Source organism: Phlebotomus papatasi, chromosome 2, assembly GCF_024763615.1.
Source record: "Phlebotomus papatasi isolate M1 chromosome 2, Ppap_2.1, whole genome shotgun sequence".
Taxonomy (NCBI): domain Eukaryota; kingdom Metazoa; phylum Arthropoda; class Insecta; order Diptera; family Psychodidae; genus Phlebotomus; species Phlebotomus papatasi.
This window is the reverse complement of record NC_077223.1, coordinates 102,453,699-102,480,459: the sequence shown is the minus strand read 5'-3', so window position 1 is coordinate 102,480,459 and position 26,761 is coordinate 102,453,699. Positions and strand designations below refer to the sequence as shown.

Below are 26,761 nucleotides of genomic sequence, written 5' to 3'. Positions count from 1 at the left end.
GTAATTTTTTTTGGCACAGTGTCAAGAGAAGGCGTCTAATTTATAATTAAGTGAGGTGCTCGAGACATTGAACATGAAATTTCTTAATGAAAAACGCATTTAGTCCTATTACACAATTATTCAAATTTATACTATATACCCCTAAAAATTTTTTTTTGAAAAACAGTCTACCAGATGACCCGTACGGATTTTGACGAGAGAAATTTTGCAGTTGATCTCTGAAGGCCAGCTAAAAAAAGATCACAGGAAGAAGTGTCTTGATTAGAAAAAAAGAAATGGCAAAACTTTCACTTTTCCATGATTTGGCGAATGTTGCCAAAAATTTAACTACATTCATTAAACAGAATAAGATAAGAGGTGAAAGATCATGTTGAAAAAAAAACTCTATCAATTCTTCGTTTAATTTGCGATATTGATACAGCCTATTATTGCATTTCCCCCTGTCGCATTTCTCACCTTTTTTGTCCCAATTGAAAATGAGTTATGCCGCTCAATCGTATGATCAGGCAGTCTTTAGTGCTTTTTTTCTCCCTCTCTCATGATCACCGTGTCAGGTGATCATGTAACTTCTTTGAGAGTTAATTACATCATTCCATCCAGCTCAACACTTAGACAAAGTGTCTACAAGAATATAACGGATGACCACCGGCGAGGTTGCAATTGTTGAGATAGAATGCGCGCGCGACTTCGACTTTCCATCCAACATTAATTAAAGTATAGCATTGCAATTCACTTGAGCTTGTACAATGAGAGAAGAATGCTTAAGAGTTGTGGCAGAAAAAAAATGAGAAGTGTGAAGTAAAGAAAAATCGTATGATTCATGCCTTGATTGGCAAGAGAGTGAAATTTTCCAAACACTTCCACGCGCCCAATAAAAATTCTGCAATTTTTCAATAGACACGAGATTTTTCGATTTCAGCTTTTGCAGATAGAGAGTTCGTTTTGTTGCAATTTGCAATGAATAAAAATGAACTGGCCATAATTTTGTATAATTGGTTAATAAAATATAAAATGTGAGCAATAAGGAAATAAAGATAATAGTAATAAAATTATAATAATACTGACACAACGTTCCGTACAGGAACTAGATCTTTTCGTAATAAGAGTCAGTCCTATGTCCCATGGAATCAAATACAGTGAAACTCACAAGCCCATTGGGTGCAATTCGAACCCAGGACCCTTGCATTTTGACCTAGTATTCTGCCATTTGACCCAGTGAGAGTCCTGAGAAAGTAAAGCTTATTGGCAAAAATGTGATTTTGTTGAAGCAATACAAGATCCCATATAAGAACTAAGCCCTCTAGCAATCGAGCATTATACAGGCTTCAGGCTAGAGACTTATATGGGATTCAGACTAGAGACTTAAGGCTGAGACTCAGCGCTTAAGTCATAGTCTGAAAAGGTCAGGTTGTGACTAAGCCCAAAAAATTGGAGACTTAGCTAAGTGTTCGTTGAAACGAAGGTTTAGTGCTTTGTTTGTGGCTTATCGATGATGACGCACCCTTGCAGTGACACAGAGTAACATAAAATCTGTCATTTCAGGAACTAAAAAGGAATTATACGCGTATTGACGTTAGTGTATTATGTTTTAAACGAAAAACTAATATACCAGAAAAGAACAAAAAGAAATTTCTCCACACCATACTCGAGAGAGAAATAATTTTATGCATAAACGTTTAAGAACGGACATTATTTATATTTTCAGAAAATGCCATTTGACAGCCCGCCAATATTCAATACGTCAGAAATTAAGCACTAAGTCTTATTTTAGGTCTGAAAAGGTTTCTGGTTCATCCTCAATCACCAACAAAGGCATCTTAATGAGGAACTGGCATTAGTCTTAGGTCTGAAGCCGGCCTTATGGTTGAGACTTAGTGCTTAAGTCATAGGTTGAAAAGGTAAGGTTGTGGCTAAGCCCAAAAATTTGGAGACTTAGACCGTCTTCAGACTAACGACTTAAGCCGAGAGATGACTTAGTGGAAAATGATGGAAAAGTAGTATAATAATTACGCTAAGCCGTCTTTCGGCTAATCCTCATGTCTGTCAAGGCTATAAAGGTTTAGTCTAGTTTTCGAAGGTCTCAAAATCCTAAATATCAACCAATTTAATTTATTCCTCTGATTCAAATAGATTGCTTTCCCTTAATAGTCCATTACTAAGTCAAAATTTTCCAAAAATTTTGACTAATAAGAAATTAGAGAACTTAAGCCTTAGGGCCTTGACAGACATGAGGATTAGCCGAGAGACGGCTTAGCGTAATTTAATTAGAAATAATGGTTAAACTACATTTCCATCATTTTTTACTAAGTCGTCTCTCGGCTTAAATCGTAAGTGTGTCTAGGGCATTATGGCTAAGCTTTAGGTATGAAGCCCGTATAAGACTCAGCCATATGACTGAACTGTTCTAAATTCTTATCAATCAAGATTTTTTTTTTTTTTTGGAAAAAATTAACTTAGAACTGGATTATTAAGGACAAGCGACCTATTAGATTTTGAAAAAGCAATAAAATTTGTTGCTATTTAGGATTTTGAGATCTTCAGAAATCGGGTTAAAGCTCTAGTTTAGAGACCGCTTAAGTCTGTCTAGTGCATTATACCGTCTTCAGACTAGAGGTTTAGCACAGTTCTCGAAGGTTTTAAAATTACGAAATGTAAAAGATCATTTGCCATATACAATCCAATCTTAAGTCAGTATTTTTCAAAAAATCTTAACTGATTAAAAATTAAAAAAATAAGCCAAATTGATACCCCTTATTAGGTTTTTAGGTAAGTTCTCTCTGATATACCTTCGAATATGTAAAGGAAAAACCCTAACGGGAGAGAATTCTCAGATCAGGAAGGTTATTACTGAACGGAGCCATTGTGTCTTGTGTCCCCCAATCAGCAGGACATCGGAAAGGGCTGTATTTAGAACTCTATTTGCCCGAAATATCGTTGGTTTTCAAAAGACATCTAGCTGAATTTCGAATTTTTTTAACTAGATTTTTGCCCAAGATTAAACAAATTTACTAAAGGTATAAAACAATCGAGCAGTAAAAAATTCTAAATGGGCAGTAAAAAATTAAAAATGAGCAGTAAAATATCTAATCATGGTCAGTAAAAAACTTAAATCTTAACAAAAATGGGCCTAATTTATATATTTAACATTTAAAGTTGTTGCAGATAGAATGAAAAGCCCTTTATTTTCCCTTTGCCAAAATTTTACGATAGTATCACTGTTTCAAATTTTTTTGTTACTGCTCAATTTTAACTTTTTACTGCTCATTTATTCAATGCCATTTATTAAATACACAGTAAAAAATTTTCAGCTACATTATCATGATTTTCATTGTAAATTTTACATAAATATGTAATCGTGTGTACTGATACACATTTGTGTAATTTGTACACATGTTATCTGAAAATGGTGTTATTTGTACACATTTTGTCTGAAAAATGTGTAACTTTAGACGAAATATGTAAAAAATTGGAAACTACTGTGTAATAATTCGCAGTTGATTACACAGTTTACCATTACATAAAATTCAAATTACAGTAGACTCTCTCTCAATCGGGAATATGGGGCAAAATGTCATCCGGTTTAGCGATAGAATTGAGCGTCAAAGCCTTTGTAAATTCCACAAAAAGCGCTCAATTATAAATAATCACGATAAAAATAGGAAGAACTATAGCGAATTTGAGCGAATCAGCTTCATAATTAAACGTAAAAATTGTCAACAAAATTTGTCGCCCGATTGAAAAAGAGTCGATTGAGCGAGAGTCTACTGTACACATTTTCAGATTACGCGTTTTGCTGAAATTTGAATAACTTTGTAAGAATATTCATGGTAAAAAAGCAAACCAACGATAATCCTGGTAATCTTTTTTTTCTGTGTACAACGCTAAGAAGCTGTTAAAAACGTTATTCAATATTTTTAAAGGAAGTTATATCGGTACAGGTATATTATGAGCCTCGTTCGCTACTATTTTTTGTTAACTACAAAGTGAAGACTGACTTATTTTGACAGTAAAAGCACTTCGAAATTCGAACAGAAAATATATCTTCCACCATGCGGCTGAAACGAGAAGTAAAAGTGTCCTTTTTTGGTTTTCGAAACCAATTTTCGAATGTCTTTTTTAGAAAATCCCAGCTATGAACGCTTGGAAAAGACAGCACCAAATATTTTCAAAGTAAATTATGCTGCTTGTGTCACGTGAAATATAAAATAACTAATTCAGAAAAATCTGTGCGAGGTGCTTAAGACTAAAATTTCGCGCAAAAAATAAATTTATCTTATATCTTTTTTGCATTTTATGTCATCCCACGTTTTACCATCGAAAATTGAAAAATTTGCCAAATAATATTACAAAATTGAAATTAACGAAAATATAACCATGTAGAATTTATTGGCACCTTAAAGTGTTAATAAGAGAATTTGTCATATATTATTCCCCCCAAATGTGCACGAACAAGAAAATACTTCATGCTCGAAAACACCTTAAACTCCGAATGTTCAAAGTTGATTTTTTTTTTGGTAGAAAGATACCAATGTGTTCTTATCACCTCCACCCTGATACTGGACTTACGCAACTTTCTCAGTATCTTTCCCAAGAGATTTCACCGTGGATGATTTTGTGAATAAACATTTATATTTTTTTTTTTAGAAAAAAAATGCCTCAAGCACGAAAAGCTCTTTTGCAATTAATGTGATTTGTGCTACAATTCTGTATCACATGAGCAATTTTAGAATTATCTCCTTCATCGTGCAAAACGGGATGATTGCGAATGGAGAATTGATTATGTATTATGTAAAGTAATTAGCGAAGTCTGAGCCCCTCGAGATATTTACACAAGAAATTTCTTCTTATATTTTTTTTCCTGCAAAATAACACTCTCACCTCGTTAAGAAATTGTCACATTGCGAATGTGAATTAATTTATTGTGGACAAAAATAGATTTTTCTTGTGCCTTCGCAACAATACAAAAAAAAATTCACCACTTATTCTCTTTCGTTTTATTTTTCTTTTTTTTTTTGTTCTAAAGCGATGCTAAAAATGTGAATATTTTTACCAAAAGAAATTGACTGGAGACCGAGAGAGAGATTGGTCAGAATTGGAATTGTGGAGGATCTTTCGAGGTCAATTCAATTGAATTTTCGGCGATGTCGCGATCGAGATGATCATGAAGATTATGCCCAGGCTTTTGTGTGTCATTGTCAATGACTTACCGGCAATCATGCGAGAAAACACGCCAAACTATTTGACTTCCACCACAAACCAACATCTCGTTAAATTGTGTATAAATTTTGCAAACATTTCACAACAAGAAAATCCGACAACTCTCGCAAATCAATTGCGATGCTCCCAAAGCCTGGGAATTTTCATAAGCCAGCACGATCATCTCAATAGCGTCTCGCAGACCTTTTGAACATTCGCAGACATATCGGCAATTAAGTGGAGTAATTTCCATGCGATTTCCGTGTCGGAGGCAAAATGTATAAAAATAGTCCCCATAATCTAGCTTTCGCATAGGCTGTCTTCTTATATTTTTTTCTTCTTCTTTGGCTAGAGATATGCCATGGAAATTGCCAATCTAATGCGGCTCAATATATTGGTGAACTGCAGCAGCCGGAGCCGGTCTTTCCCCATTAAACCGGATGGCGTGCTGGCCAGAAATGTAGGTGAGATCAGTACCAAGTTCACTTTAAAATCAGTGACGCACTCCGTGCAAAGTGTACGATAGCACTGATACACTCGCGTAAAAAAATCTGCAAACGCTCTAGTTTGTTGATTAAGACCGAGGATTGAGAAGTGACGCAAGAAAGGTGATAACATCTCTTTAAAAATGATTGGAAAAATCAGATGTTTCCGGGGAACACTATGGTAATTGGTAAAATAAACAAATGAGCAAAATTCTTCATTGACCAAACTGCTTTAGTAAATTTTTCGGCGAGAAATATTTTTGTGGTGAAATCTTTGCCGAAGCTTCTGAGGAAAGGGGGAAGAGTCATGTGAGATCCCCAAAATTACGTGTTACAAATCAATGTAAAGAATGAAAGAAATGGCCATGTCGTAATTTTTGTCAGACAATGATTCCGAAAACTGAAAAAATGTGATTTGCTATTAAAACTCATCAAATATTTTTTATTTTGATTTTATCCGAAATCATTTATTGGCATTGTAAAGTTTTTTGCGGGAAGGCCATAAGTAAAGACAGTGGCCACGAGTAATGCCGCCACCCTACTTAAACAGAATGCTCTCTGCCGTTTTCCCGATGAGAAAGTCAATGGATAAGACGCCGGCGGACTCACTAAAGACACTTTCAGCATAAAAATAGCTGTAAATCCTTTTAAGCCATTCAGTCAATATACCAAAAATACTTGAAATAGATTGTTCATATTTTTTAATTAGTTTCATACAGATTAATAGATGATTTTTTTGAAAAGAAAAAAATCATCTATCATGGGGGCGTATCAGGGAACCCTTGTCAAACATGCGTCTAAACGGTCACTGAATTTAAATTCTGTACATTAATTAATTACTAACTCTTTTGATTTAGATAGAGTAACTATCTAAGAACACGAATTAGCAATCAGAATTCAAATCAGGAAAGAGGATAGAGGTCAATTTTAAGAAATTTGATGGGATGTCGTATTTTCCGTCCGCCATTTTTAGCAAAAATTTTGCATGACTCCGCAAAGCGAGAAAAGAGCAACAAAATGTATTTCCATCGCTGTCGGACTATTTTTTTGAAGTAATTGAAAGACCAAAGTAACGAAAAATCCATTCCGGACAGAAATTCGGACATCAATTGCGCAGAAATAAATGATCAAAAATCGTCTCTTTTTTGATTAATATATTAATCGATGGGTATGAATGGGTTAATTTTGTAAATTTTCATGGCGTGAGACTTCATTATTTCTAATCAAGTTTAAAAATTTATTTTTAAAAAATAAATATTTGAGATAGTTAGTCAAAGAAACAAAAAAAAAATAATATTATTTGCTCAAAAATCTAGCAATAAGAGTAGAGGATTAGGGCCCACGTAGAACCAGGCTTTTCATTTCGAGAATACTTAACTTGTAAAATTTAGCAGTGTAGATTCATTCCATAATTGAGATTTTAGAATAATGATTATTGATTCAGTGCACACATTTTCTATCCCTCGCCCTTTTTGAGGCTATTTGGACCTTTAGTGATCATATTGGGTTACTAAAAATTATCCATTTAAAAATATAAAGCTCCAAATCCGCTTAAAATTTTGGTTATACTCCTAAAACTCCTAAAACAGTAAGCTATAGTAGGGGAAACTGGGGCAAAAAAGTCACAAAACCGATATTTTATTTTACTTACGAGCTACCCGATTGCTCCATAAATTTCTAATTAGCGAAGTTTTATGGGAAATTTACCTTTCTACAACTTTTTAAAAGTCATTTTTCGCTGTTTTGTGAGTAAAATATTTATCGAGCCATTATCTATATAAGGTAATTTTGTAATCATTCTCAGTAATGCTGGGACAAATGAGATGAAATTATCACATCTTAATGGTGCTATTCCAATGAAAAAGTGACCATGTTTTTTTAGCACATTACTGTTCACAAGTACTAAAAAAAACCATGTCTGTTCTCATACGTCATTTCAAGGAAAATAATAAGTAGAGAATATTCTCTACTTGCTTGCTCAGAGGGATAATTCGAATTCGGATTTCGGTTGAATTTTTCTTTTGTGTTGGTTCCTGTTATGACTTTTTAGTGATTCTGAAACACGACGAAAACTGGGGAAAATATGAAGTTTTCGTGTAGATAGAAGAACCTTACATCTTACAATCAGAAGAACCTTACAATCATGATAAAGATAATGTAGAAAGTACTATGAAATTGTGAACATTAAATTCACCTGATCACAATGCCATCTGACATTAATTGAAATAACATGTGGGAACAGTCATGGTCTTTTTAGTACTTGGGAACAGTAATGTGCTAAAAAACATGCTCATTTTTCATTGGAATAGCACCATAATTCCCATTACTGACCCCTGTAAATTTAAAAATATACCTTGATGACATATTTTCAAAAGAAATTTATTTTTCTACACCTTTGTAGAACAGCGTTTTCTTTCTCTGAATGAGAAAAGCGCTTTCTAAATTATTTTCCAAAGGTTATTTATGATAAGAAAATTCTATTCAACTATTCCGAAAAAGCGAAAATGGCAAATTGGACGAGATGAATTTGACGAAATCTGCCGAAGAGTTGCCGAGTAAATGTCACTTAAGTGCAGAATAAAACAAAACATATTTTCATGTAAACAAATTTTCAAAATTTCCTATAATGTCCAACGCACAATAACTTTTGTTTTGTATACATGTTTTTGACATTTCTATGAAAGTGAGTGAGATATTAGATCTAGTCATCTCACTCATTCTCATGGAAAATTCTGAAAACATGTTTACAAACAAAAGTTATTGTGAGCCGGTCATAAGATTGAATGAAATGTAGATCTAGTCATCTCGCTCTCTTATGGGAAATTTTGAAAACATGTTTAAAAATAAAAGATGTTTTGCGTTGGGTATAATGCCCAACGCACAATAATTTTTGTTTTGCAAACATCACAACACATCAATAGAGCGTCCAGTGAAAATTATAAAGAATCCGTTGTTTATTAAAATTGTGCCACATCAATAACGTACATAATGCGAAAGTGGTATCCTTGGTGTAGGGTCTTGGAATAATGCATATTTTTGGCGTTTCGAAATTTTTCGCTTCATAAAATACTATACATTAACGCGTATTTAAAAAATTATATCACAAATTGACTCCCAATGGTAGATAACATGCAAAATTGTATGTGCATAATCCCGTCAGATGTGTAATTCTGAAGTGCATAATCCCGGAAGCCTCTGTAAAAGCAAGCCCTTCTGAACTATCAAAAGCATTGATCAATTCTTACAATGAGAGAATAATTTAAAATTAACAGCAGAGAATCTTTTCACGAAAATTAATAAATAACAATAAATTTTTTATTAAATCTTAGAAGGTTACTCTTAATTTGCTTCAGTTAGTTAAATTTTCAATTATATTTCACTTTTTATTCTTGATATTTCTTATTGTGTTTCGTCCATTTTTATACTTATTGCATTTTCCTGTCTTCTCACAATAATCTTAAATGGTATGAGAAAATTATTAATAAGAACAATTCAAAAGGCTTTTATTTTATAAACATTTTATTTGTGTTTTATGTTTTTGTGATCTCTAGCGGAGGGTTAGATCAGAGGTGTGCAAGAAACCGTTGAAACCGAATTAACGTCAAAATAAGTTTGTTATAGTAGCGTTTTGACCATTGACGTACATGTTTCATTTGACGTTAATTCGGTTTCAACGGTTTCTTGCACACCTCTGGGTTAGATAATTCACGCATGCATTATGATGCTATTCCAAACAAGAGAGAGAGGGAGAAATGTTTCTCATGAGCATTATTTAACACTTTACTGTTCTCAATTGCTTCTGTGTTATTGACTTTTATTTGTGATGGTTTCTGTCAGGACTGTTTTCCTAGTCTCGTCGTATTCTAAAACCGCTAAACAGTCATGACAGGAAACAAAACAAAAGAAACGTCGGTTATGTAGAATCACTTGAGAATAGTTAAGTGCTAAAAAACAAGTCATAAGAACAATTGAAAATAATTTTATTTTATATTGTTTCACTTGTGTTTTATGTTTATATGATCTCTGAAATTGAATAATGTAGAGGCAATCTTCGTATGCATCATGGTGCTATCAGTGATAAATAAAAAGGAAAAATCTTTCTTTTGGTCATTTTTTTTTAGTACTGAACTGTTCTCAAATACTTCAGTGTTATCGACTTTTGTTTGTGGTGGTTCCCATCAGGACTGCTTTCCTCAGTTCTCATCATGTTCCAAACCACCAAACAGTCTTGACAGAAACCAATAGGAAGAAAAGACGACTACGCAGAACATTTAGTACATCATTTAGTACATGAGAACGATCATGTACTAAAAAAAGTGTTCAGCTAAAACAATCTGCCCCACTTGCCCTACTTGATATGGTAATCTTATTTAAATGGATTTCTCAGATGAAGCCCGATTGTAGTGGCTTAATCAGGAATCTCGAGATAAGAGTGTGTTCTCCTAGCAACTGAATCCACAGTGCATCTATAATACATTCGGGTAGTGTGACACGAGTGAAGGAGAAATGGTAGAATTTTGAATCGCCTCTGAACCAACTGTTGATTCACCGGCAACTTTAGCAAAAAACTGTCGAATGGGTGAAAGAAGCTGCGAGACGGTGCAGAAAAAGATCATTGAGAAATTGTGGAATATCTTGTGTGGGAGGTGTTTTCTCAAACAAGATCACACTGCAGAGAAACTCTTAGTCACTCTGGGGGGAACTTTGGTATATTGGGTATATTACAATATTTTTTTTTGCACCAGAAAATCACCCGACTCCAACACTTCTTGCACTCAGGAGGTGCAAGAGAGGCGAAAAAGTGGGGCTCATTTGTCGCAGTGTTACAGAAAAAAAAATTGTTATTTTTATCAGGAGAGCCACTCTGACGATTACATCACTGTCGAATGTAGTCTTTGTCTAACTCATCAATCAATCCCCCTTCTCTGCACCCAAGCCTTATCGCGTTTACTCGTTAAACACTGATAAGGAGCCAGAGTTTTTCCTTCCCAGAGTATAGGGCCTCTCTTGACGCCAAAGACAAAAAAAAAGCTGTGCCCGTGACTATGAAATTGAGACATTCGACACAGAGATCGTTTCTGGAAAATTGCTTTAGTGGGAAAGCCTTCAACACGGGAGTTAATAATGCCTTGATTGATGAAATCAAACTTTGACATTAACTTGAACTAAGTTGAAACATACAATTAGACGCAAAACATCATTATTTAGTGCTTTTGTACGTGGCTTTACCTCTTTAATTGTCTCTCAGCTCTGTGTTACTCCAAATTGAAGAGAGGTATAAAAAGCTAAAAAAAAAGTCACTTATAAGATGGAATTTCCGAATTACACGCCACACTATTTCTCAATTGGACCCTCCACGTAATCACTCAGGTGATCTTAAACCTAAAAATTTCTCAACTCTGGCTGCAGAGGTAGAAATTTTTGCACTGCGATCACATACAACGTCTTCAGCACTCGCGCCAACACTGCTAACTTTCGCCAACTCGCACAGAGCATGTACTTCTTTTGGCAAACTCGTATATGCCTAATCTTATCATTGTGCTTTTCATGCTGAACAGCACCTGGATGATAGCTCAGGTATGAATCAAAAACGCTTTGAAATTATTAGACATTATCCTCTCTGAAAATTTCTACTTAAATGATGAGTCTATTTGTCGGAATGTGAAGTGATTTCAAAAGCAAAAATGTCCAAGATGTCACTCAATGGGTGAATGCTGGCAGTTTCACTTTTAGTCGAAACGTACAATATCGCAATTAACCCGCTCCTTATCACTATTTACACAGCAGAATATTACACAGTTGCCCACAGACATACCATTGGAATAGTGATAAGAATTTATGAGGTGCGTTAATGTAACAGAAAAAACTAACCATCTGATAAGAGATTCCGCGCTTTTCTCTCATAAGCAAAAACAATTTTCATCTTGCGGCAAAAGGTGAAATCCCAGGGGCTTGTACGTTGTACTTCTTGCACGTATTACTGAAGAATTTGTGGAATTTACAGTAGGAAATAGATACGACACCTAATGGTACAGACGACATAATTAAAATATTTTTTTTCATTATTTTATTACTCTTTTTGATATTCTTCACGGGGTAGATTATGTTTTTTCCTTACTATTTAGTCAAACAAGTTGGATTCTTTAAGAAGTCTCTAGTACTTAACGAAGCCAAAGACAAAGGATATCGTCGCTTTTATCAAAAATTGTCGTAAAATTGTCGTAATTTGTGTTTTGCTTTCAAGTGATTTGTGTCTCAAAAGTCCAGTGTATAAATAAATAAAATAAATAAAAAATAAATAATTTATATCAGCAATTCTTGCCACTATGTGAAAACACGCAGACTACATAAGAATTACTAAAGGTGGCGAGTAAGTTATGACAATTGCTGATCGTAGCGACGATATAGAAATCTTAAGTCCGATATGAGGACCATGGTCCGATGGGCTGGTCATTTGGTTCGCAAGGATGAGGACGACTCAGCCTGGAATGTCTTTAGAGGTGGACTCTATGCTTCAAGGAAACGAGACCAAGCCAGCCTCTATTGGGCCAACGGCGTGGATCAGGACGCCAGCTCATTAAAGGTGCGTAATTAGAGAACAGTGGTGCGTAACAGGCTCGAGCAGGGATGAATTCTGTGGATCAGGCCAAGACCAGCAATTGGATGTAGCGCCGGTTAAGCAAGTACAGTAGAGTTCCTCAAATTTGAATATTTGGGGGGTATAGATGACATTTCTCACTCCTCAAAATTTGAACAATATTTTCAAAAACATAACGGAATTCATGTGAAATTTACTTTCCCTAAATTAAGATAAACAACTTTAGAGAATATATCAATGTAATTTATTGTGAAATAGATGGAATTTGTTGCGGAAGTTAATATAATACGATAATATTGAGGAAACATCGGAGAAAAATGGCACTCCACGCAAAACTTTCTTCACATAACCTCACATTTAACATTGTGAACTCAAGTCGTTCAAATTTGAGAAACTCGACTGTAAGTAAAGGTGACGAGTAACGAGTAAGTTACGACAATTGCATATCCAAGAAGCGAAATGTAACTCCTAACTCCTAAAGAAATATGTCACGACTATACGGGGATCTAGTGAGACTAAACGCATGCAGTCTCACTAGAAAATTTTAAAGTTTTTGTCTCCAGTATTGAATTAATTTTCGGTCTAATGGGATGTAGCAGATAGTGGACGGAAAAATAGATCTCTCTTGATTTTTACTCTTTAATTCTTCACGATGCTTCGAAGATGAATGTCCTCTTCATCTGGTTTCGAATTGAAGGAAAAATTACATACAGGTGAGAAAATTTACTGATGCACTTCATTTGGACTTTTCCGTAATTTCCTAGTCCCATCTGTATGTGATTTTTTCTCCAATGCGAAACTTGATGAAGAGAACATACATCCTCGAAAATTTGTGAAGAATAAAAGAGTAACAATCAAGAAGCGTCTGTTTTTCCGTCCACTGTCTCTAGTAGGGTAAGTGTGCCAAATTTCGGCATAGTTGCATGCAGGCGCCAAAGTCTCAAGTTTGAAATGTAATATCTTTAATAGAAATTGATTTTTTTCATTCCTTCTACTTTAGGAGTATTACTTAGAACCTTTTAGACAGTTTATCGTCTTTATTTACTTTAAAATCGTTCTTAATACATTTTAAAATGAATAAAAATGTAGACAGAGCTTTGGTGCCCTATTTCGGCCACCTTCATTCTCATAGTTCCTTGCCCTTCGGGAATTCTTCCAATGTCTTTTCACGTCATCTCGTTTGTCAAAGCTACATTTTTTGCTATTCTTTTGCATTGTATAATCTCTAGAGTATGTAAAAATTAAAAAAATCATGGAAATTCGAGGATCAAAAAAGGTGGCCGGAATTGCAAGCTGGCCGGAATTTGGCACACTTACCCTATGTTGAACGATTTGCAATGTTTTTCAAAAAAGGAAAATCGTATTGCGCTTTTAAGCACAGTACGATTTTACAGTTACGAACAGTACCGAAAATGTACTAGGGTAAATATGCCAAATTTCGGTCAGCTTGCAATTTCGGCCACTTCTTATGTTCCTCAAATTTTTACAAATCCTTAGTTTTAGCATACTCCAGAGATTATTACAATGCAAAAATCGACAAAAATGTCGCTTGCAAACGGGATGATGAGAAACAGACTTTGCAAAAATTCCGGAAGGGCATGAAACTATGTGAATCATGGTGGCCGAAATATTACCCAAAGCTATGTCTATATTTTTTTTTCATTTTAGAACATATTAAGAATGATTTTAGAGAAAACATAGACGATGAACTATCTAACAAATCTCCAAGTAACACTCCTTAAAAAGAAGTAACAAAAAAATTACATTTTGGCGCTTGAATCCGACTATGCTGAAATTCGGTACAGTTACCCTAAGATTATATTTTTCTTTTAAATTTTTTGGGGCAGATTCTTAGTATTGATTAACTGAAATATAAGACTAAATTGTTTACTAGATTCGTCTAACATACAAAATCTAAAGTGCTGGACACACTTACGACTAAAGTCCAGAGACGACTAAGCTCGTTCGTAGCCAAGTCAGTTCCTGACACACTACAAACGAGGCTTAACATTTTCTGGCACTCACAAAACATAACTTTCGAGAGTTTTTATGCAGATATTTCTACTGAAATACACTAGTAGTCCTTTGAAAATGAAACTACTTGTAAATTTACTTCACAATTCACGTATAACAATAAGAATTATTCACTAGAATAGCTAAAATTGGCTTATGTCGCGAGTTAGCTTCCACCTCACAAATAATTGTAATTAACAATAATTATTGGACGTGTACTGAGACATGATATTACAAATAGTTTCATTTTCAGAGGTGTATTAGTGCATTTCAGTGGAAATATCTGCATAAAAACCCACAAAAGTTATGTTTTGTGGATACCAGTGAATGTTAATCCTCATTCTCACGCTAAGACGGCGGTGGACGCATAATTACAAATCTTACACAAAGTTATATTTTTATTGCGCTTTTAAGTCATTGATGATGAAATAAATATCTATCTATCTATCTATCTATTTGTAGTGTGTCAGGAACTCACTTGGCTATGAACTAGCTTAGTCGTCTCTGGACTTTAGTCGTAAGTATGTCCAGGGCATAAGCCATGTAGGTCAAATGGTAAGAGATATTGATTAGTTGTTTTCAGTGACCGCCACCCTGCCTGCCGATAAATCGAAAGTCCATAGAAACGTTCTTTTCCTTCCTCTTCAAAATCATATTTGTTTGTTTATATTAAAAACGACTCTACTTTTAAATTAGCATTTCAGTAGTGTAAATCGGAATAAATATTCTTATTCTGTAAGCTAAAGGTTTGTCCAGTAAAAACTTCAAAATAATCTGTAAACAATGATCATTTTGGCCAGTTGTTTTTAATTTCTCAAAATTTTTTATGTAGTTTATTTATTACAGAAATACGATTAGTCAGTAGGGGAAGGCTTTTAGGCTTCGCACACAGTCTGGCTTCGAACACTTCATACTTTTTTTCTGTATTCATTTAATGAATCTGCCATAATAGCGAGTCTTAAGCCACAGTCAGATTCATTAAAGAAATATCGACGATTCAGAATAAGACTCGAACAATTCGAATTTCTGCAAAGTTTGTTTTATTCGCTTTTTTCGTACTACTTTACCTTATCTTCTTTCTAAATTATTCCTAAACATTATTGACTATCAAAGTTATAGGTTTTAAAATCTGAAAAGTAGAGTATTTACGAGTTATTTGAGTCTCATTCTGAGCCATCGATATGGGAAAAATATTAAATATTTGAATCCAGAGTCTGTGCGAAGCTTGAAATACTTCCCCTAGCGTAGTATCAATTTGATAAAAAAAATTCTTTCGCAAGGACGAATCTCTGTGTGACTGTTAATCTTTTGTTGTTCTAATGGCAAACCCCTTGGTGGGATCACATGCCTGGCTGAAGGCGAAGGAACCCAGTGATGTCTGGAACAGTCGCAAAGACGTAAGTATTCCATATCATAGACTAAATATTGATTTTCCAGGCGAATGGAAAGAAATACATTTTATGCTTTTTTTAATATAAATATTTGAAGAACAATCTGAAATTAAATACAAGCTATTTATGGCCACTCTTATGGCCTCTACACATTGGGAGCAATTTTTGTCAAAAATTGCTTTTTTGAAGGAAATTCCCTGCAGCCTTGTAGGTGGAAACGTCAAATTTCTGTCAAAAACGCAATTTTTGACGAAAATTGCTCCCAATGTGTAGACACCTTTAACTTAATTATTTCACGATAACAAAACTCCAAATTCTCATGTTTTCGTGCAATAAAAGCCCGTTTCCGAAACATTTTCACAATTTATATAAAATTAGATACAAAGAGGGATTGCAGTGTGTGAACTGCTGAATGCATTAAATTCACCTTTAGGGTGAGATCTTAATTAGGAAACGCGATGTTTATTATATTTCTTTATAATTAAACAAATTTAATTGTGAGTCATATCGTTAAAATTGAAAACCTGTACACTACTTTATGGACAACTTTTATAGTGTTGGATAATAAATTCTCATGCCTCTATAAGACGATAGAGAGAGAATTTATGCTGAAAAATTAATTTGCTGTAGACATCGCGCAAATACTTGTCAGGGAACCATTGAAATAAATAAATCGAAAAATTACCTTCAACCACAACTTGAAAAATGATCTTGAGAGATGTGCTGCTTCTAATAATTATTTTAAATGCCTGGAACTAATACGAATTAGTTTGGAGATATTATGCAAATGATAATTGGTGGAATCTCCATTCTTGGTGCTCCCATCGAGAAAATATTTTCAACATCATTTTACTTTCATGTTTTCACTTCGACTTCCATTCAAACACCATGCACTTTTTCCTTTTCAAACAACCTGTCTAACCGATCAAATTCCAATAAGACCACTATTTTTATTTCCATCTCATTACTAAGCTAACGTCTTGCCTCGAAAGAATTATTGTGGTTCTAATTTTTTTCTCATCAGAAAATCTTCTAATTTCGAGCAATGTCGCTGGAAAAAAAATGAATTAGTGGATGCTACAAATTATGCAAACTGTCGCAATTGTCAAATTGTTAAGATGAGCGTGCGCAATAAATTATATTTGCAAATTTAAACTCACATCAAGATTGCTATCTCTGGAGAGATAAGACCAAAATCAAGAGCAATCTAATCGTGGCCACCAATTGTCTTTTATGCATATACCACTTTTCTTACACTGTCAGAAACGGGAGATGAATTATGTAAAATAATTGCCTGAGAACTCTAACAAAGTTTTGAGGCATGTACATTAAGAAAATGCACAATAACAATCTTTGGTTCACTTCTGCAACAAGTGCAAATTTAAACTTATTTATAGGTCATCGGAAATTCATTTTAAAAAGGGGTGGCAAAGCCTCCCAGGCTTTGCGAAATGATCGAACTTGTGACTTATGCTCTAGACACACTTACGACTTAGGGGAAGCGTGCCAAATTTCGGCCAGCTTCTAATTTCGGCCACTTCGAGTGTTATTTCGGCCATGCAAATAACTTAAATAAAATTATGTATGTAATCTCCGAATAGTCAATGAATTCATTTTGCTCTTAAATATTTATTCATTTTAGGATGTATTAACACAAAGACCGTTAAATTTTAGGTATAATTTGAATTTAAATTGCGTTGTAAAAACTCAGTGTGGAAAGAGTATTACAAAAAATGTGACAGATCGATTGTGTTTTTAGCAGTTTTGTGATTTGTGGTGAAGCGCAAACGGTTTTCTTTCGGTGTTTTTCATGAAAAGTGATTAGTTTTCATTAAAGATTATTTCTGTTTATGTTAATAGTGTCAAAGTGGCCGAAATACTACCCAAAGCAATGCCCATTTGTTTATTATTTTTTCAATATTTTAGGAAGTGATTTAAAGAAAACAAATATGATAAACTAGTTTTCAAGGTTCCACACAACCCTCCCGAAAAGGAAGTAACAAAAAACATCAATATGAATTAAAAATATTGCATTTCAAACTTAGAACTTCGATGCTTATATGCAACTATGTCGAAATTTGGCACACTTACCCTAAGCCGAGAGACGACGAAAATTGTTTTAAAAGTAATAGAATTGATTTTCGTATAAAAAGTATTTATCGGTTATGAACCGGTTCATTACCGATTAAAAACAGATTGGAACCGGTTCAGTTTTATAGGAAATTCCAAGACCTTTCAACGAGACCAAGCACGACCCGATTCGCTTGATAAATTCGTTCTCTAGTAAATATCTTTCTAACCTTTGAAAAACCTTAACCTTGAAAAACTGTTATTAGGAATAATTCAACGGTATTTTCGTATATGATCAATTGACTGCCTGGGTAATCTTTAAAACACATTCAAAAATGGAAAAATCGCACAACGCGTTTTCGAGCAATCTTAAAAAACATGGTTTTGGTTCGAAGAGAGTGTAAATCAATTATCGATACTTTATTAATTCACTATCATTTAAGACCAGTGCAGTCGAAATAGGAAAATTACGACCTTTCAAATAAATTTAAACTTTACCAAAACGATTAAGAAATAATTCATCTGGAGAGATTCAATTTTGACCTCGAAACATTAAATGCCAAAAATATTTTCAGTCGTAGGTAAAGATCTGTGGACATAGTACTCGCCTAGTCTACCTCCAAAACGCAAGGGGTTGGTAAAGTTGGGATACCCGACATATTTTTGTGCCAACATACACAGAATCCATAGAATTATTTGAAAGGTTTCGACAAAATCTTAGATAGAAACAGTTACAGAATACTTTGAATAAAACGGAATTACAGAATCGTATTTCCATCACGCTGCTATATATACCGCTAGAGAAGTTTACGACCGATCTTATCGACGATGTTGAGAAGTTTTCTATGCGGCTATAAAGAAAATATTAAGAGGAATAAATAGGAGGCACCCCGTTGAAGAACACAATCCGGATAGTGAATTTTATTAGCTGAATGAGCCGAATGATATTTTCAAACTTTTAGACAAAAGAGGTAAAAAAAACTCTAATTGTACAAGATGTCGTTGATGTTCGGAGAATTCAAACTCAGGCTAAGTCAAAGTGGGAAATTCGGTCTAATTTTTTGTCCTTCAATTTGACTTTATTTTGCCAACGTTTCAATCCTGGATGGGATCTTCTTCAGGGCCTATTACATACAAATTCAATCCTTTACTAAATAATTCTTTAAACAATTTTTTAAACAATTTCTTTGGGACTTTAACTCACATCAAAGTGCTTAGGAGAACCCAAAGAAATTGTTAAAAAATTGTCCAAAGAATTATTTAGTAAAGGATTGAATTTGTATGTAATAGGCCCTGAGGAAGGTCCCATCCAGGATCGAAACGTTGGCAAAATAAAGTCAAATTAAAGAACAAAAAAATAGACCGAATTTCTCACTTTGACTTCAGCTTGTATACACCTACGGTAGAAATATAGCACTAGATTCAAACTCAGTTTCGAATTTTCACTTTGTTTGAACTCAAAATGACAGCAGTATATCCGCTTTACCGAATTTGTCACCGATCTGGGGCTTAAACGGTAAGAGATATCAACGTTCGGTCTTCGGTGAACACCCATAAGTCGTTTTTTTCTCCTTTCCCTACTCACCCCCTCCTATTCCTACAAAAACCATGTTTTTTGGTTTATTTCGAACACGAATCATACAATTTCTTTAATTTCCGATTATGTTTTTTAGGTAGCCCTGGCAAATATTTCGTCCATACATACCCATAACCGAAAAAATTTTCAGCCCCGAATTTTCGAAGATCAAATGTTCAAGTACTCTGAAGGGCTCATTTTTCAATCGATTTACTTCAATTTGGATTTTTCGGAAAGATTTTAAAATTGTTTTTGAACTTGTATGGATTAAAGTATAAAGCTGAAATTCTTTAACGGCTATGAACACAAAAATTATACCAAAAATATGATTCTAATGAAGAACACTTCTACTAAACTTTTCCTAAACTACTTTTAGCTTTTTTAGATATTATTTTGGTTGTTGTTTTTTTTTTATATCACCAATAAAAAAAATTATCAAGAGCTACTCAAAAAATTATTATTTACAAAATATATATATTCCTGAATTTTATTTTTTAAGCAAAATTCAAGAAATAAAAACAGTTAAAATAGAAAATTTCTGGTAAACGTTGAATAGTTCTCATGTAGCCGAGTCTAACAGCAATGTTTTTAAATTAAAATTCTTATTTAGAAGCAAAAACAAACAAATACAGTACAATTTACTTATTGAACAAATATTTACAAAGCTTCAGTAAATATATCTGTTCAAATGTGTACTTTTTTCTAACAGTGTATCCATTTAAACTCACTGAAGAAGCATTCACGGCAAATTCTCAAATTGACGCCCAAGAAGATGATCATAAATTTTAATGTTTAATTGGTTTGTTCCACAGTCAAAGCATCTTCCCAATTTTTGAGGTATTTACGAGGACATGACAGGAAAAAATGCGTCTTTTGTGTATTTATTGGAATAATAGGACGCTTTAAGGGATTGAGACACGTGAAAAGAATTAATTTCGTTCCATACTTTTCCCTTTTATCGTTTTTGTCAAGAGGAAAAATATATTGTGAGAGATTTGTATAATATAACCCTTTTGCCTTCTCTTGTTTCCTTTTTTCTTGACATTGTATTCAAATATCGAAGCATTCTTGAGCATTTCTCTCAAAGAGTTTTGGCTCAGATAGAACAAGTTCGTCAGTGATTATCTTTGGTGGTAAGACAACAAGTTAAAGGGAAACTGGGCATGAAGGAATTTTTATTTTTTTCAAACGACCCCACACGATTTTAGGAATTTTTTTCTTCTATATATTTTAACTAAGAATATTAATATTTAATTGGGAGAAGTCACTCTCCTGGAAAATAAGAATTTCACCTAAAATTTAGAGATAATCCAAAGTTTGAATTGGCTTGAGTGTTCTTCAGGTGGACTAGTGAATTGAAATTCAAATTTTTGTTGAAAAAATGACGCATTCCATTTGCAAATGACATCATAATGCCGATAGTGAATTGAGTGGTATACTATTTAATAAATATTAATGTGCTTTCAGCTATCACAATCGCCTTTTGGATTTATTCATTATTACTTTTTGCCCGAGAAATGGACTAAAGACTGTGGATTCTTGGTCACAGATACTTGACACCATTTCTCCATGAAGCCACATGCAACTGTCGATGAATAAGAGATCCTATACTTGTGCAATGCAAATTAAACTCTGGGGAATACGATAAAAGTGATATTAAAAAAATGACTGCACTGGGGTAATTAAAAAATCAGAGAAATATACTCCAGAACCCACAATTTATGTAATTTTTTCCCCTCTCCTTCAACATCAATTTCGTTTGGATTTGTAATAAAAGCTACCATTTGGCTCAATTACATTTCTAACTCAGCATGACGCACAGTAATATTCAAAAGTAATTTTTGAATTGCTGGACAAGAGTTTTTTGGGAGGTGCAGAAAGCATTAACCAGAAAAAAATGATAATCTCCTATTGAGAAATTGTTGTGCATAGAGGGACAAAAATTGGCTATTCATTCTGCAAATTTTTTTCCGAGTGTTCCTAGCGGCATGTGTAGCCTTTTTTGCTGGCTGATATACTTCCAACTGACACACATTCTACATTCGCGAATTTCGGTTCTCAATAGGACTGTTCTGAATCACGGTTGTTATCGTTTTTCTGGGAGAGGCTAAATTAAAGTTGAAAGAGTGCATGAAAACTTCACAGTTTCTTACAAACACTGAAAAAAAACTACATTAAAAGATTCGACATAATTATGATAAAATATTCACAACGATTAACTGCTCAAAATGAGGATATTGTCAAATTAGACATAATTATTGTAAAATCTTAAAAAGTTTATTGTAACTCTGCTATTTTAAATATTTTAAAATTTTCAATTTATTAATCGTGTTGAGGACTAAAATTAAGTTTATCTTGCCCAAAAACGGACTAAGTCAATGGCGAATGCACTTATTAGCGTCAAATCCCCTAATCCACATGAGGCCAGGGGACACCGCACAAACACACAAGTGGGACATGATTTAAAATTTTTAATAATAATTTTCAATAATTGAAAATTTCAAAATTCTTATGTACAGTGGGTGCCAAAAGTTTGTTGCCTAGTGTATATTCGAGAAACCAAATGGAAAAAATTATAGCAAAAAAACTTTTTCAAATTTTTCTTTTTGAAAATGAGTTCCCTGTAATACCGTATACGTACTTAAAAGAAATAATTCATTTTATTTCGCAAAGAAAAAATTGTTTTTCAAAAGTTGATTACTTATGTGTCAAAAGTTTGTTGCCTCATTTGAAAAAGTTATTCAAATTGTTAAAAAACGTCCAATCAAATTACTAGTAAAAAATATGTATAGTCCTACGATGTACCTTGTGTATATAGGCATGAATAAATAAAACAATTCAATTCAATTCAATGTAATCCGACTTTTAGATTTCAAAAAAAAAAGTAGAACCTTTTACTCAGATTAGTCGTGCTTACCAATGGAATCTTGCAAGTCAAACACCCATTCTTACCACTTTCTTTGAATTTGAGCTTAATTTTGGGAACATTTGAGGCTTGTATTCCTTTGGTAAGTAAGTGACTTTGAATTTTTGAAACAGAGATCATGGGGTCACCATCAGATATACTTTACGGTTTTCTTTTTAAGTCGAATCTCTGGGTGTACCAGTAGCTTTTTCCGAATGTACTTGTGCCAATTCACCATAAATTTTCGAATAATTCTCGGATCTATGTGATCGTAGAAGCCTTAGATTGTCTAACTATGGCTTCTACGATCAAAATATCAAAGTCTTGGCATAACCGCCTGACCCCTTGCTCTCCTGACCACAATCCAGTTGAAAACATTTGAGGAACTCTTGGAGTTAATTAAAATCTGCAATTTTGGACGCGTTGAATAAGTTTGAAGATATATTCATAAAAAATCTGATCGACAGTAATGCCAAATCGGATTTTTGAAAAATTTAGAAAAATAGTGGAATCACTAGATTTGCATGAAGATTATTTCCCCTATTAATATTACAGAAGAATTTATTAACCTTATTATAGTTATACGATCAAAAACGTGTAAACTTGATATTTTCCCAATTACAATTTAATGATGCCCTGTCCAAAAAATACCATAATCTGTTACAAATGGATTTAACTTAAAATATTTTGTAAAAATATATAAATAAATATAAAACAATAAGTATGAGTGACCTTATAGAAAATGAAATTTTAGAGAGACGTTGCAGTGTCAAAAAATTACAATAATCTGAATTCAGTTTAAAATATTTTGCAAAAAAAATTAAAAAAAAATACAGAAAATATTGAGTTCTGACTTTTTTGAATTTGAACCATTCTTTAGAAATTGTACAGTTTTCAAAGATATTCTAATTGAATGCTTTACTCTCTTTACGAGTAGCGATTAAAGACCTAATGAAGCCTCTTAATAGTGTGCCAATTTACACATTTAGGTCCACTACAACTGTTTTAGCGTACAAGCGTTTATTATTTAAAAACATGGTTCTATATGCCGTACTTTGAGAATTCTTAACTCTATATTTATATTACAATGTAACCAATGTAATCTTAGCAGAGTGCTTGTGTTGAAAGAATCTACTGATCGTAGATTGACCAGGAACGCTTTCTTCGCGGTGGGGATACTTTTTCTTTAGGTAGAGGCGGTGCATTTTTATTACGTTTTATTCCATGTGAAAATGTCTTTTTCTAGACATTCAGTTCTTTGCACCAGGTGGGACTCGAACTCACATCACTATGAGTCAATCCGGGGATCTATACGCCCAAGAACCAACGGTCTTGCCTATTGCGCCATTGAGATCCCCAGGCAGGGGTCCATCAAGCCTAATAAAAAGTGAAGCTATTTTTCCCTTTTCCTTGTAAAAATTTAGCAGATATTGCACCACGACTTCAACAAATTTGCTAGTAGTTCTTGTATTATTTTGACGAACATTATGAAATATGTATTTTTAGATAGCCTTTAATACACGATTTTGAAATATATCAAACTGATAAATCAATTCTCTTTAGGAAAAAAGTTGCCAATAGTCTTCAGTGCATCTATGCAAGAACGTATGGAAAAATGAAATGTCGAGAGGCCCCTGTCCCCAGGTATCTATCTTACATTCATTTTGACAATTTATCCCTAATATGATAATTTGTGTTATTAGAATAACCATAACTATTGAGAATTTTACCATGATTATGTGTAATCTGTCAATATAGTGCATAAGTGTTCAAGTAAATAATTGAACTAAGATTAATGACCAGCGCACAATAACTTGTGTTTGTCAACATGTTTTCAAAATTTCGCATGAGAATGAGCGAGATAACTAGATCTAGATCTCACTCACTCTCATTGAAATGTCAAAAACATGTTTACTAAACGAAAGTTATTGTGCGTTGGGCATAAGAATCAAAACACATAATGTGTAAAAATTGAAAAATATGAAGTCGAAACGCTACAGCTGTCCTTAAAAAGTGATGATCCTGATTCATAACACTGTCGAAAGTTTATTTAATAATAATAATAATTTAAGAAAAAATTGTCTTTTTCTATTTGTCTTTCTGACAAGTTTTATTCATCTACCGATAAAATCTGATAATTAGCATAAGTAAATACTCCTTGATTATAGATGTAGTATAAGTTTTAACGTTCACTTTCTTCATTATGTTTTTTTTTGTTTAATTTTGGCATATTTGTGTTTTTTGGACCAATTTTAAAATGACAGACAAATATATTAGACAAATTTATTGATTGCAAAATTATCCAAATTTGTAGGTTTATAATTTGCAATAATCAAGGCAATAATTTATCAAACAATGTGTCCCAGGTCCCCGCCTACACAAAGCCTGTCTCCTATCAATAAATTCTGAAGTTTATTGTTATATTTAATACAAATATGGTTTATTAAAGTTCGGCATAAATTTAAAATAGTCAGTATTAATAATTATTTCGCGGAATTTTCATTAAATTTCCACGAAATTAAAGTAATTTACTCGTAGTTATGAAGTCTCGTTTTTATCTTAAATCATTAGGCATTGTAACACTTTAATTTACGATCAAATGCTGAGCAATTTTTTGAAGATTAGTATATTAAAGTCAGAAATATGAACCTGACCTATTTTTTTTTCAAGAAACGTATGCCTTATGACTAGAGTTGGTAAATTTCAAGAAATTTCATGAATTTCCGCCTAAAGTAGATGACGACTGCTGTGAAATTTCTAAAATTTTACCATCTCTACTTATGACTAGGTATTCATTAGGAAAAAATAAAAAGTGTTCAAAATCAGAGTTTGTGCGAAGCTTAAAAGCCTTTTCCCTATTGGTACACTATTTTTTTTTGTGAAGTAGAGGAAGGTGGTAGGCTTTCGAACGGGGTCTTGGAAAATATTCTTAAACAATAATCGTTATTTCTTGTTAGAATGCAAACGAAAAATTTCAATATAGTTCGAAGGCTGAAACATTTGGAAGTTGATGGTGTTCTTCTAATCTAGTCCTAGTTCTAATGTATTCTTTTACAAAACAATTTTAATTCTGTCCATAAATAAAAAATAAAAAATATTAAATATGCATTAAGATACAAATAATAAATAAATTTCACTCTTCAGACTTAAGCACGTGTAGCTAAGGGGAAGGGTGCAGTTTTACGTAAATAATTTTTTTGTTTCATTAATAGAAAAATTAGGAAAAACAGGCTTTATTTAACCCATTTGCCCTACAGGTTACAGGGATAAAAAAAACCGAAAAGTAGGGATTGTTGTAACAAGAATAATTTAATGATAATCAATTTTAATATCATTAAAGTTATACAACTTTATTTTTTACTACCCTGCAAAAAGATTCGTAAGCTTTGTACCGCTGATTCATTATTTTGTGAAAATAAACAATCGGCCTTAAAACGAAAAGTTTCTTAAAATGAAAAACACATTTTAAAAAGGAATATAACAATTTTCATATCAGTTTTTTACAATAAAATTATGTAGAACTCGTATAATAATTTCCTTCGTAATTTTCTTACTTCCAACAACGTAAAGTTCTGTCATTCATTGGCACGTGAACTTGTGCGAAAAAAATCGACATTACTTTAATGGTTCATAAAATAATTCTCACATTTATTTCAGTTTTTTAAATTTCACGAAATTTCTCACCACAAGGTCAGTTAAATTTGAACACAGAGTTGAAGTGAATAAGACAAGATCGACAATCACGATGACTCGGTAGTTTATCTCGATGGTAGGAGTTTCCCTCGCATTTTGAAAAAAAAAAAAAAAAACAAAACGGCCAAGGGAGTTGGCCAGAAAGGATTTGGTGATTGGAGGTAAATTGATTTTTGATGGGTGATAGGGCGCGTGACATTTCCGTGAGTGAGTGATTTAAAAGCTCATGCTTGATAAGAATTTTCAATTGTGTTTAATTAAAATACCTTATCAGGTCGGTGTGTCTTGTGCTTGGTGAGGTATTGTTGAAATTGCAAATGTCTTGCAGTTAAATAATCCAAATGTTGTCACTTGTCCAAATAACCACCATTTAGTTGCCTTTTCTGGCCAATCATCACTCACTTTTCTTCGACTATTATTCTATCTTCGCTCTGACTCTCAAACCTCTATCAATCTCTCTGAATACTCGGTTTTTTTCAACTGTTCTTTTTTTCTAAAAATTTCTTTGGTATGGTTGAAGACGAAGAATAAAAAAAAAGGTTGGAGAAACAGTAGGAAATGTGAAAGAAGATATTTTATTTGAGAAGAGTGAATGTTCTGTGGCACTATTTCACCGTTCAAGTGCTTCACACCAACTGACGAGCCATTCGGTTTTCCAACTCTGGGCCACTCATTGCGACAAACAACAGTCCCCGCCGACACGAGAAGCATACCAACAGTCGATCGCGATCGCGAGTCGTCGATCGTGATCGACACTTGTTGGATTTTTGTGAATGAAAATCCAACCAACTGGGATTAGTCTCAATTAAACCACGTAATTCGCGATCGCTAATC

The 26,761-nt window shown here is 33.5% G+C and overlaps 1 protein-coding gene across 2 annotated transcripts in view; it reads right to left on the bottom strand.

Annotated features, from left to right (window-relative positions):
- Positions 1–26,761, bottom strand: part of LOC129800488 (protein windpipe) — a 50,445-nt gene extending 23,684 nt beyond the window's left edge. The window contains exon 1 of one of the 2 annotated variants that reach the window (XM_055844905.1): positions 26,194–26,761. The gene's annotated coding sequence lies outside the window, so the exon portion shown is untranslated. Of the gene's footprint in view, positions 1–10,910; positions 11,308–26,193 lie in introns of those variants that run through there. The other variant, XM_055844904.1, reaches the window with a different exon arrangement.